Below are 14,680 nucleotides of genomic sequence, written 5' to 3' on the forward strand. Positions count from 1 at the left end.
AGATACATATAACACTGCATATATAACACTATTTTATATTGTATGTCTCATATTTTATATTACATATTTCACATTTCACTTATACACACATGTATATAACAGTTATATTTATGCACTGGTCACTGTTACCACCGCACTTTATGTAAATAATGTTATATATTGCACTTCTGGTTAGATGCTAACTACATTTCATTGGCCCTGTACTTGTACTCTGCACAATGACAATAAAGTTGAATCTAATCTAATCTAATCTAATCTAATTTGGGTAGTGGATCATTCTCAGCACTGCAGAAACACTGACGTGGTGGTGTGTTACTGTGTGTTGCGCTGGTCTGAGTGGATCAGACATAGCAGTGCTACTGGAGTTTTTAAACACTTCATTGTCACTGCTGGACTGTTAATAGTCCACCAACCAAAAATGTCCAGCCAACAGCGTCCTGTGACCACTAATGAAGGACTAGAGGATGACCAACACAAACTGTACACGAGCTATCATCTCTGACGTTACGTCCACAAAGTGGACCGACAAGGTAGTAGTGTCTAATAGAGTGGAAAGTGAGTGGAAAAAAAGTGTTTAAAAACTCCAGCAAGACTGCTGTGTCTGATCCACTCGTACCAGCACAACACACACCTTATCTTTTTTGACCGTTCATTTAATCACTTAATATTCACTCCAGAGCAAGAAAGGTTGTCAGAAAATGCCTCCGTATGATATATTTTGTCCAACAAATTCAAATTTCACCATAAAATACACATTTGACATTGAACCAACTTGGCCAAAAAACGTAAGGCTATAGTCTTACCTTCGTGTGCGTTTTTTGACCGTTCATTAATTCATTTAATATTCACTCCAGAGCATCAAAGGTTGTTGGAAAATGCCTCCATGTGATATATTTTGTCCAAAATATTCAAATTTCATCATAAAATACACATTTGATTTTTGAACCAAATTGGCCAAAAAACGTAAGGCTATCGTCTTACCTTCGTGTGCGTTTTTTGACCGTTCATTAATTCATTTAATATTCACTCCAGAGCATCAAAGGTTGTTGGAAAATGCCTCCATGTGATATATTTTGTCCAAAATATTCAAATTTCATCATAAAATACACATTTGATATTGAACCAAATTGGCCAAAAAACGTAAGGCTATCGTCTTACCTTCGTGTGCGTTTTTTAACCATTCATTAATTCATTTAATATTCACTCCAGAGCATCAAAGGTTGTTGGAAAATGCCTCCATGTGATATATTTTGTCCAAAATATTCAAATTTCATCATAAAATACACATTTGATATTGAACCAAATTGGCCAAAAAACGTAAGGCTATAGTCTTACCTTCGTGTGTGTTTTTTGACCGTTCATTAATTCATTTAATATTCACTCCAGAGCATCAAAGGTTGTTGGAAAATGTCTCCATATGATATATTTTGTCCAAAATATTCAAATTTCATCATAAAATACACATTTGATTTTTGAACCAAATTGGCCAAAAAACGTAAGGCTATCGTCTTACCTTCGTGTGCGTTTTTTGACCGTTCATTAATTAATTTAATATTCACTCCAGAGCATCAAAGGTTGTTGAAATTTGAATATTTTGGACAAAATATATCACATGGAGCCATTTTCCATCATAAAATACACATTTGACATTTAACCAAATTGGCCAAAAAACATAAGGCTATAGTCTTACCTTCAAGTGCGTTTTTTGACCGTTCATTAATTCATTTAATATTCACTCCAGAGCATCAAAGGTTGTTGGAAAATGCCTCCATGTGATATATTTTGTCCAAAATATTAAAATTTCATCATAAAATACACATTTGACATTGAACCAAATTGGCCAAAAAACGTAAGGCTATGGTCTTACCTTCGTGTGCGTTTTTTGACCGTTCATTAATTCCCTTAATATTCACTCCAGAGCATCAAAAGTTGTCAGAAAATGCCTCCATATGATATATTTTGTCCAAAATATTCAAATTTCATCATAAAATACACATTTGATTTTTGAACCAAATTGGCCAAAAAACGTAAGGCTATAGTCTTACCTTCGTGTGCGTTTTTTGACCGTTCATTAATTCATTTAATATTCACTCCAGAGCATCAAAGGTTGTTGGAAAATGCCTCCATGTGATATATTTTGTCCAAAATATTCAAATTTCATCATAAAATACACATTTGATATTGAACCAAATTGGCCAAAAAACGTAAGGCTATCGTCTTACCTTCGTGTGCGTTTTTTAACCATTCATTAATTCATTTAATATTCACTCCAGAGCATCAAAGGTTGTTGGAAAATGCCTCCATGTGATATATTTTGTCCAAAATATTCAAATTTCATCATAAAATACACATTTGACATTGAACCAAATTGGCCAAAAAACGTAAGGCTATAGTCTTACCTTCGTGTGCGTTTTTTGACCGTTCATTAATTCATTTAATATTCACTCCAGAGCATCAAAGGTTGTTGGAAAATGCCTCCATGTGATATATTTTGTCCAAAATATTCAAATTTCATCATAAAATACACATTTGATATTGAACCAAATTGGCCAAAAAACGTAAGGCTATAGTCTTACCTTCGTGTGTGTTTTTTGACCGTTCATTAATTCATTTAATATTCACTCCAGAGCATCAAAGGTTGTTGGAAAATGTCTCCATATGATATATTTTGTCCAAAATATTCAAATTTCATCATAAAATACACATTTGATTTTTGAACCAAATTGGCCAAAAAACGTAAGGCTATAGTCTTACCTTCGTGTGCGTTTTTTGACCGTTCATTAATTAATTTAATATTCACTCCAGAGCATCAAAGGTTGTTGAAATTTGAATATTTTGGACAAAATATATCACATGGAGCCATTTTCCATCATAAAATACACATTTGACATTTAACCAAATTGGCCAAAAAACATAAGGCTATAGTCTTACCTTCAAGTGCGTTTTTTGACCGTTCATTAATTCATTTAATATTCACTCCAGAGCATCAAAGGTTGTTGGAAAATGCCTCCATGTGATATATTTTGTCCAAAATATTAAAATTTCATCATAAAATACACATTTGACATTGAACCAAATTGGCCAAAAAACGTAAGGCTATCGTCTTACCTTCGTGTGCGTTGTTTGACCGTTCATTAATTCCCTTAATATTCACTCCAGAGCATCAAAAGTTGTCAGAAAATGCCTCCATATGATATATTTTGTCCAAAATATTCAAATTTCATCATAAAATACACATTTGACATTGAACCAAATTGGCCAAAAAACGTAAGGCTATCGTCTTACCTTCGTGTGTGTTTTTTGACCGTTCATTAATTCATTTAATATTCACTCCAGAGCATCAAAGGTTGTTGGAAAATGCCTCCATGTGATATATTTTGTCCAAAATATTCAAATTTCATCATAAAATACACATTTGATATTGAAACAATTGGCCAAAAAACATAAGGCTATAGTCTTACCTTCGTGTGCGTTTTTTGACCGTTCATTAATTCATTTAATATTCACTCCAGAGCATCAAAGGTTGTCAGAAAATGCCTCCATGTGATATATTTTGTCCAAAATATTCGAATTTCATCATAAAATACACATTTGACATTGAACCAAATTGGCCAAAAAACGTAAGGCTATAGTCTTACCTTCGTGTGCGTTTTTTGACCGTTCATTAATTCATTTAATATTCACTCCAGAGCATCAAAGGTTCTTGGAAAATGCCTCCATGTGATATATTTTGTCCAAAATATTCAAATTTCATCATAAAATACACATTTGACATTGAACCAAATTGGCCAAAAAACGTAAGGCTATAGTCTTACCTTCGTGTGCGTTTTTTGACCGTTCATTAATTCCCTTAATATTCACTCCAGAGCATCAAAGGTTGTCAGAAAATGTCTCCAGGTGATATATTTTGTCCAAAATATTCAAATTTCATCATAAAATACACATTTGACATTGAACCAAATTGGCCAAAAAACGTAAGGCTATAGTCTTACCTTCGTGTGCGTTTTTTGACCGTTCATTAATTCATTTAATATTCACTCCAGAGCATCAAAGGTTGTCAGAAAATGCCTCCATATGATATATTTTGTCCAAAATATTCCAATTTCATCATAAAATGCACATTTGACATTGAACCAAATTGGCCAAAAAACGTAAGGCTATAGTCTTACCTTCGTGTGTGTTTTTTGACCGTTCATTAATTCCCTTAATATTCACTCCAGAGCATCAAAAGTTGTCAGAAAATGCCTCCATATGATATATTTTGTCCAAAATATTCAAATTTCATCATAAAATACACATTTGATATTGAAACAATTGGCCAAAAAACGTAAGGCTATAGTCTTACCTTCGTGTGCGTTTTTTGACCGTTCATTAATTCATTTAATATTCACTCCAGAGCATCAAAGGTTGTCAGAAAATGCCTCCATATGATATATTTTGTCCAAAATATTCAAATTTCATCATAAAATGCACATTTGACATTGAACCAAATTGGCCAAAAAACGTAAGGCTATAGTCTTACCTTCGTGTGTGTTTTTTGACCGTTCATTAATTCCCTTAATATTCACTCCAGAGCATCAAAAGTTGTCAGAAAATGCCTCCATATGATATATTTTGTCCAAAATATTCAAATTTCATCATAAAATACACATTTGATATTGAAACAATTGGCCAAAAAACGTAAGGCTATAGTCTTACCTTCGTGTGCGTTTTTTGACCGTTCATTAATTCATTTAATATTCACTCCAGAGCATCAAAGGTTGTCAGAAAATGCCTCCATATGATATATTTTGTCCAAAATATTCCAATTTCATCATAAAATGCACATTTGACATTGAACCAAATTGGCCAAAAAACGTAAGGCTATAGTCTTACCTTCGTGTGTGTTTTTTGACCGTTCATTAATTCCCTTAATATTCACTCCAGAGCATCAAAGGTTGTCAGAAAATGCCTCCATATGATATATTTTGTCCAAAATATTCAAATTTCATCATAAAATACACATTTGATATTGAACCAAATTGGCCAAAAAACGTAAGGCTATAGTCTTACCTTCGTGTGTGTTTTTTGACCGTTCATTAATTCCCTTAATATTCACTCCAGAGCATCAAAAGTTGTCAGAAAATGCCTCCATATGATATATTTTGTCCAAAATATTCAAATTTCATCATAAAATACACATTTGATATTGAACCAAATTGGCCAAAAAACGTAAGGCTATCGTCTTACCTTCGTGTGCGTTTTTTGACCGTTCATTAATTCATTTAATATTCACTCCAGAGCATCAAAGGTTGTCAGAAAATGCCTCCATATGATATATTTTGTCCAAAATATTCAAATTTCATCATAAAATACACATTTGACATTGAACCAAATTGGCCAAAAAACGTAAGGCTATAGTCTTACCTTCGTGTGCGTTTTTTGACCGTTCATTAATTCCCTTAATATTCACTCCAGAGCATCAAAGGTTGTCAGAAAATGCCTCCATATGATATATTTTGTCCAAAATATTCCAATTTCATCATAAAATGCACATTTGACATTGAACCAAATTGGCCAAAAAACGTAAGGCTATAGTCTTACCTTCGTGTGTGTTTTTTGACCGTTCATTAATTCCCTTAATATTCACTCCAGAGCATCAAAAGTTGTCAGAAAATGCCTCCATATGATATATTTTGTCCAAAATATTCAAATTTCATCATAAAATACACATTTGACATTGAACCAAATTGGCCAAAAAACGTAAGGCTATCGTCTTACCTTTGTGTGCGTTTTTTGACCGTTCATTAATTCATTTAATATTCACTCCAGAGCATGAAAGGTTGTTGGAAAATGCATCCATATAATATATTTTGTCCAAAATATTCAAGTTTCATCATAAAATACACATTTGATATTGAAACAATTGGCCAAAAAACATAAGGCTATAGTCTTACCTTCGTGTGTGTTTTTTGACCGTTCATTAATTCCCTTAATATTCACTCCAGAGCATCAAAAGTTGTCAGAAAATGCCTCCATATGATATATTTTGTCCAAAATATTCAAATTTCATCATAAAATACACATTTGATATTGAAACAATTGGCCAAAAAACGTAAGGCTATAGTCTTACCTTCGTGTGCGTTTTTTGACCGTTCATTAATTCATTTAATATTCACTCCAGAGCATCAAAAGTTGTCAGAAAATGCCTCCATATGATATATTTTGTCCAAAATATTCCAATTTCATCATAAAATGCACATTTGACATTGAACCAAATTGGCCAAAAAACGTAAGGCTATAGTCTTACCTTCGTGTGTGTTTTTTGACCGTTCATTAATTCCCTTAATATTCACTCCAGAGCATCAAAAGTTGTCAGAAAATGCCTCCATATGATATATTTTGTCCAAAATATTCAAATTTCATCATAAAATACACATTTGATATTGAAACAATTGGCCAAAAAACGTAAGGCTATAGTCTTACCTTCGTGTGCGTTTTTTGACCGTTCATTAATTCATTTAATATTCACTCCAGAGCATCAAAGGTTGTCAGAAAATGCCTCCATATGATATATTTTGTCCAAAATATTCCAATTTCATCATAAAATGCACATTTGACATTGAACCAAATTGGCCAAAAAACGTAAGGCTATAGTCTTACCTTCGTGTGTGTTTTTTGACCGTTCATTAATTCCCTTAATATTCACTCCAGAGCATCAAAAGTTGTCAGAAAATGCCTCCATATGATATATTTTGTCCAAAATATTCAAATTTCATCATAAAATACACATTTGATATTGAACCAAATTGGCCAAAAAACGTAAGGCTATAGTCTTACCTTCGTGTGCGTTTTTTGACCGTTCATTAATTCATTTAATATTCACTCCAGAGCATCAAAGGTTGTCAGAAAATGCCTCCATATGATATATTTTGTCCAAAATATTCAAATTTCATCATAAAATACACATTTGACATTGAACCAAATTGGCCAAAAAACGTAAGGCTATAGTCTTACCTTCGTGTGCGTTTTTTGACCGTTCATTAATTCCCTTAATATTCACTCCAGAGCATCAAAGGTTGTCAGAAAATGCCTCCATATGATATATTTTGTCCAAAATATTCCAATTTCATCATAAAATGCACATTTGACATTGAACCAAATTGGCCAAAAAACGTAAGGCTATAGTCTTACCTTCGTGTGTGTTTTTTGACCGTTCATTAATTCCCTTAATATTCACTCCAGAGCATCAAAAGTTGTCAGAAAATGCCTCCATATGATATATTTTGTCCAAAATATTCAAATTTCATCATAAAATACACATTTGACATTGAACCAAATTGGCCAAAAAACGTAAGGCTATAGTCTTACCTTCGTGTGTGTTTTTTGACCGTTCATTAATTCCCTTAATATTCACTCCAGAGCATCAAAAGTTGTCAGAAAATGCCTCCATATGATATATTTTGTCCAAAATATTCAAATTTCATCATAAAATACACATTTGACATTGAACCAAATTGGCCAAAAAACATAAGGCTATAGTCTTACCTTTGTGTGCGTTTTTTGACCGTTCATTAATTCATTTAATATTCACTCCAGAGCATGAAAGGTTGTCAGAAAATGCCTCCATATGATATATTTTGTCCAAAATATTCCAATTTCATCATAAAATGCACATTTGACATTGAACCAAATTGGCCAAAAAACGTAAGGCTATAGTCTTACCTTCGTGTGTGTTTTTTGACCGTTCATTAATTCCCTTAATATTCACTCCAGAGCATCAAAAGTTGTCAGAAAATGCCTCCATATGATATATTTTGTCCAAAATATTCAAATTTCATCATAAAATACACATTTGATATTGAAACAATTGGCCAAAAAACGTAAGGCTATAGTCTTACCTTCGTGTGCGTTTTTTGACCGTTCATTAATTCATTTAATATTCACTCCAGAGCATCAAAGGTTGTCAGAAAATGCCTCCATATGATATATTTTGTCCAAAATATTCCAATTTCATCATAAAATGCACATTTGACATTGAACCACATTGGCCAAAAAACGTAAGGCTATAGTCTTACCTTCGTGTGTGTTTTTTGACCGTTCATTAATTCCCTTAATATTCACTCCAGAGCATCAAAAGTTGTCAGAAAATGCCTCCATATGATATATTTTGTCCAAAATATTCAAATTTCATCATAAAATACACATTTGATATTGAACCAAATTGGCCAAAAAACGTAAGGCTATAGTCTTACCTTCGTGTGTGTTTTTTGACCGTTCATTAATTCCCTTAATATTCACTCCAGAGCATCAAAAGTTGTCAGAAAATGCCTCCATATGATATATTTTGTCCAAAATATTCAAATTTCATCATAAAATACACATTTGATATTGAACCAAATTGGCCAAAAAACGTAAGGCTATCGTCTTACCTTCGTGTGCGTTTTTTGACCGTTCATTAATTCATTTAATATTCACTCCAGAGCATCAAAGGTTGTCAGAAAATGCCTCCATATGATATATTTTGTCCAAAATATTCAAATTTCATCATAAAATACACATTTGACATTGAACCAAATTGGCCAAAAAACGTAAGGCTATAGTCTTACCTTCGTGTGCGTTTTTTGACCGTTCATTAATTCCCTTAATATTCACTCCAGAGCATCAAAGGTTGTCAGAAAATGCCTCCATATGATATATTTTGTCCAAAATATTCCAATTTCATCATAAAATGCACATTTGACATTGAACCAAATTGGCCAAAAAACGTAAGGCTATAGTCTTACCTTCGTGTGTGTTTTTTGACCGTTCATTAATTCCCTTAATATTCACTCCAGAGCATCAAAAGTTGTCAGAAAATGCCTCCATATGATATATTTTGTCCAAAATATTCAAATTTCATCATAAAATACACATTTGACATTGAACCAAATTGGCCAAAAAACGTAAGGCTATCGTCTTACCTTTGTGTGCGTTTTTTGACCGTTCATTAATTCATTTAATATTCACTCCAGAGCATGAAAGGTTGTTGGAAAATGCATCCATATGATATATTTTGTCCAAAATATTCAAGTTTCATCATAAAATACACATTTGATATTGAAACAATTGGCCAAAAAACATAAGGCTATAGTCTTACCTTCGTGTGTGTTTTTTGACCGTTCATTAATTCCCTTAATATTCACTCCAGAGCATCAAAAGTTGTCAGAAAATGCCTCCATATGATATATTTTGTCCAAAATATTCAAATTTCATCATAAAATACACATTTGATATTGAAACAATTGGCCAAAAAACGTAAGGCTATAGTCTTACCTTCGTGTGCGTTTTTTGACCGTTCATTAATTCATTTAATATTCACTCCAGAGCATCAAAGGTTGTCAGAAAATGCCTCCATATGATATATTTTGTCCAAAATATTCCAATTTCATCATAAAATGCACATTTGACATTGAACCAAATTGGCCAAAAAACGTAAGGCTATAGTCTTACCTTCGTGTGTGTTTTTTGACCGTTCATTAATTCCCTTAATATTCACTCCAGAGCATCAAAAGTTGTCAGAAAATGCCTCCATATGATATATTTTGTCCAAAATATTCAAATTTCATCATAAAATACACATTTGATATTGAAACAATTGGCCAAAAAACGTAAGGCTATAGTCTTACCTTCGTGTGCGTTTTTTGACCGTTCATTAATTCATTTAATATTCACTCCAGAGCATCAAAGGTTGTCAGAAAATGCCTCCATATGATATATTTTGTCCAAAATATTCCAATTTCATCATAAAATGCACATTTGACATTGAACCAAATTGGCCAAAAAACGTAAGGCTATAGTCTTACCTTCGTGTGTGTTTTTTGACCGTTCATTAATTCCCTTAATATTCACTCCAGAGCATCAAAAGTTGTCAGAAAATGCCTCCATATGATATATTTTGTCCAAAATATTCAAATTTCATCATAAAATACACATTTGATATTGAACCAAATTGGCCAAAAAACGTAAGGCTATAGTCTTACCTTCGTGTGCGTTTTTTGACCGTTCATTAATTCATTTAATATTCACTCCAGAGCATCAAAGGTTGTCAGAAAATGCCTCCATATGATATATTTTGTCCAAAATATTCAAATTTCATCATAAAATACACATTTGATATTGAACCAAATTGGCCAAAAAACGTAAGGCTATAGTCTTACCTTCGTGTGCGTTTTTTGACCGTTCATTAATTCCCTTAATATTCACTCCAGAGCATCAAAGGTTGTCAGAAAATGCCTCCATATGATATATTTTGTCCAAAATATTCCAATTTCATCATAAAATGCACATTTGACATTGAACCAAATTGGCCAAAAAACGTAAGGCTATAGTCTTACCTTCGTGTGTGTTTTTTGACCGTTCATTAATTCCCTTAATATTCACTCCAGAGCATCAAAAGTTGTCAGAAAATGCCTCCATATGATATATTTTGTCCAAAATATTCAAATTTCATCATAAAATACACATTTGACATTGAACCAAATTGGCCAAAAAACGTAAGGCTATCGTCTTACCTTTGTGTGCGTTTTTTGACCGTTCATTAATTCATTTAATATTCACTCCAGAGCATGAAAGGTTGTTGGAAAATGCATCCATATGATATATTTTGTCCAAAATATTCAAGTTTCATCATAAAATACACATTTGACATTGAACCAAATTGGCCAAAAAACGTAAGGCTATAGTCTTACCTTCGTGTGCGTTTTTTGACCGTTCATTAATTCCCTTAATATTCACTCCAGAGCATCAAAGGTTGTCAGAAAATGCCTCCATATGATATATTTTGCCCAATATATTCAAATTTCATCATGAAATACATATGTAGACCGTTTATTAATTCACTTAACACACCACCACATGCCAGTGGTGCACATATATACTCAGAGCTGATAAAATGTACATTCAACGTAGAAACAAGGGCATAATGTTATGTCTGATTGGTGTCCGTACAGACATTCAAATTCAAAGTCCTCATAAACTTCAGCAAAACTTTAGCCTCAAAATCCTCATCGTTGACTCTGGCTCTGTTTGGTGTGAGAATCAGGCCTGAATAATCTCTCCACTGCTACAGAGCTGCACAGCAGAACCAGATTTCTAGATGAAATAACACAATTATCCTCCTTTGCTGTAAAATCACTATAACACACAGTTTTCACAATAAATGGTCTTAAACGCTGGAGTTAGCCTAACTGCTAATTCACCCTTTAACGCTGAAGACTGGTGCACAGACTGCTGGTCACTCAGCAACGCAGATAACGAAACGGCGATGAGAGAGAAGACGAACATCAATCATTTGCAGATGAATGGACTTATGTACATTTATAATCCCTCAGTTTGTTTCTTGATACGTTTAATCTGCAGCAACTCGCGAAGCTGCAGTCGCTTCTCTTTCTCCTGCTTCTCCTTTGAATTGTCCCGTTCCACCTTAAATGGTGCAGCAGTACAATCTGGCGCCTCAGGCATCATTTAAGGTGGAACAATTCGATCGAGGAGCTGGAGAATAAGAAGCGACTTCAACCTCATAAAAAGTCAAACACTGAGAGACAATTTATAAGAAATTTGCGAAAAAGTTTCCTGAGGTGTGAGAAAAGCGGCGAAGCTGAGCTGAAGGTTAAAGTGAGTCTGAGTTTGTGTTGATATTTTCGGCCTGTACCACATCAGCACATACTGAGATATACTTACAGCCAAGACGGTAATACGGACAGAAAATATTGAGCCTCCCAAGGTGGTTTGATTTTTTGCTGAAAGGACAAAACGGCTCTTCTTAACATTTCGGTTGCGACCCCTGAGTTAAGTCTACTAGGGGTGAGCACGTGGGGCAAGCGAACTGAAAACTGAAAGCAAGTCTCCTAAACCTAATGTAAGCTATAATTAAGGCAAATAGACAAAGGGTGGGCACACTAAATACTGAAATATTTGTTAGTTGTTGGAGCTTCTCTAATTTTCTAATTGTGTAATTTACACACATGCACATTTGCTACAAAATCAGTTGATGTAGTCTGGCTAGGTGCAGCTGTGCTTTGCCTAAGTGTTCAGGTACATATTTTGTTCAGCATTATTTTCTCCATATGTAAAAACATATCACTGCATTTAATAACAGTGTGACAGTGGTTCATAGGGGATGTGGACTATATATAGAGCAAGCACATATATAGCACATATATAACTATAAAAAAGATACATATAATTTTCAAGATCATTTCTCCATACATAAATGTACACACACACAAAAAAAAGTACTTTATTATTGTGGAAATACTACACAGAATGAAGCTTCAACTGCCAGCCAGAAAATTGAGATACAGGCTTGTAAACCAAACCGGGTAGACAAAACTCACAAAGCATCAAATCACAAGTTGTTAAAATGTTCAAACTTGGAGAATCGGTCAGCAACAGCAGAGGGATATCTCATGTACTTGCTGCCTACAGTTTTGAACTCTTTTCAGAATTAACGTTTTATATCATGAACATCATCATGAATGTTTCCTGGTTTAGCAACTAGGCCTATATCCACATGAAACTGCTCACACCTAGCGTTTGAATCCTCTGCAAGAGGTGATTTTCTGAGAGTTGTGGTGATAGTGTGCAATTTTGTCAGTGTACTTCTGTGAGTGTCTGAGACTGAAGCTTGAAATACAACAAAAAAAAATTCTGCAATGCATCTCACACCTCAAACCACAGCATCTGCCGCGAGAACCAGCTCATATCGGTTATTAGCAAGCCGACAATAAAATCAGTTTCACAGATGTAAAGGACTCACATTTTTAATGTGGTAATGGCAACTAGTTGACTAGTAAAAATCAATAGTAGAACAGCCTCTAATATCCACTGATAATAAAGTGCACCTTAAAAATATGTATTCACCTTCTTGAAGTATTAATTGTCTAATGGTAAAGCATTTGTATTCAACCATTGCAGATCATGTGTACTAAGGGTATAAATATGTAAATTTAGATCTGTGACATGTACACACATGACATTTACAGAACTCTTTTAACCTGTAAACTCTGCTTTACCTACAGTCTGCTACAAAAAAAAAAACCTTTCTTGAAGATATTGAGAAGGAAGGCTCTTTTTCTTGCAATATTTGTAATGATTCTAGGAGTCTGACTCCAGCTGCCATACCTGTTGCTATGCCTTCGGCCAAGACAAAGAAGAGCAAAATTGGTTTACTTGGCCAGTGTATCCCTGCAGAAGCTGGTCACTTACTTCAGGTGCTTACTTTCTGCTCTGCAAGGACCAACAACAGCGATTGTGGGCAGCACACATGCTTCTGAGTGTCAACAGGACATTAGCTTGAGTGGAAGTCCTGGTCAGCTCCCTCTTCTCTGACACCAGACAGTGATGAACATTACAAAAGCCTTCCCTGTAAGTTGCAAACTGTGTCGAACAAACCAGACATCCTGCCTTCTGCTATACTTAAAAGTCAAGATGTCAGTATGGCTTTGGTCACGGAATCAAATTTATTGAGTTTATAATTGAATGAGTTTGTGCCTGTGAGGAGTCATGTGAAAAAAATCTACTGAGGATTACGGAGTATTTTTATTCCAGCAGTCAAAACATCCATCCAGGGTACTCCAGAAGCCTCCAATGATGTGGCCAAAGCCTCTTGCACTGAGAAATTTGGGGGGAAAAATACTGCTACTGCAGCCAAATTTCCAAAACCACCCACAGTGATTACTGCTCACAGGAAGGGATGAATTACCTTCTGAGGACCTTTGCATTGTGTAGCTGCCTATGAGTTCTTGTCTCGATGTAAAGGTCCAAGATCTGCGGTCAAGCTCCTTTTCAAACACACTTCAAATGCTATGGGACATAAGACCAAACGACCCTGGGATTATGATTATGAATATGACGATACCCCCTCCCCCTTCAAAAATACTAAAGCTTAATTCATTCTGGGGTGCCAATAGGAAATGTTTTCCCTCTCACTCACTTACATTCCACCACATCATGAATAGAGCAGCAGTGCTGTGAACATAAGTACAGCCCCAAGCACCATCACCAGCAGTGTGAAAGAGTGAAGAAGCCACAGGAATTCCACCAACAGTGTCTTTCAGATGGGGAAAAAAAAAGCACAATACAGAGGCAGTAGAGCTACTACATGCACATTAGAAGTACAGTGTCAGCTGTATGTTCATGTCACATTTTTCACATTAAAAACAGGATCTCAAAAGCTCCAAATGCTTAATAGAGGGATATCCAATCTTATCTGCAAAGGGCCAGTGTGGCTACAGGTTTTCATTCCTACAAACAATGAGCACAGTCAGTCATCTGAAGAATGACCAAACGATTACACAGACAACACCTAGTTTTACAGATATGTTGAGCCAGATAGCACAAATGCCCTAAAGGCTCTTGCCAATATCATAAACTGGATGAATGTACATTCTGACGTCAAAGCAGAAATTGGGATCAATGCCAATACAGGAAAAATGGGAAATCTAGCTACACAGGTAGCAATGTGGCTATACAAGTACACACTGACAATGTTACTGCTTTACCAAAGCAGATGACGGATAAGCTGCATGTCGTCTGGTCCAGGTGTGTCAAACTAATCCACTAAAAAGACCATATTAAAAATCTTTACAAATCTGCCACCTGTGTTATTTAGTTTTACTCAACATTTTCCCCGGACCCCAACTGACCATTATTTATTAAA

The sequence above is a fragment of the Pygocentrus nattereri genome, chromosome 26, assembly GCF_015220715.1.
Source record: "Pygocentrus nattereri isolate fPygNat1 chromosome 26, fPygNat1.pri, whole genome shotgun sequence".
NCBI classification, from domain to species: domain Eukaryota; kingdom Metazoa; phylum Chordata; class Actinopteri; order Characiformes; family Serrasalmidae; genus Pygocentrus; species Pygocentrus nattereri.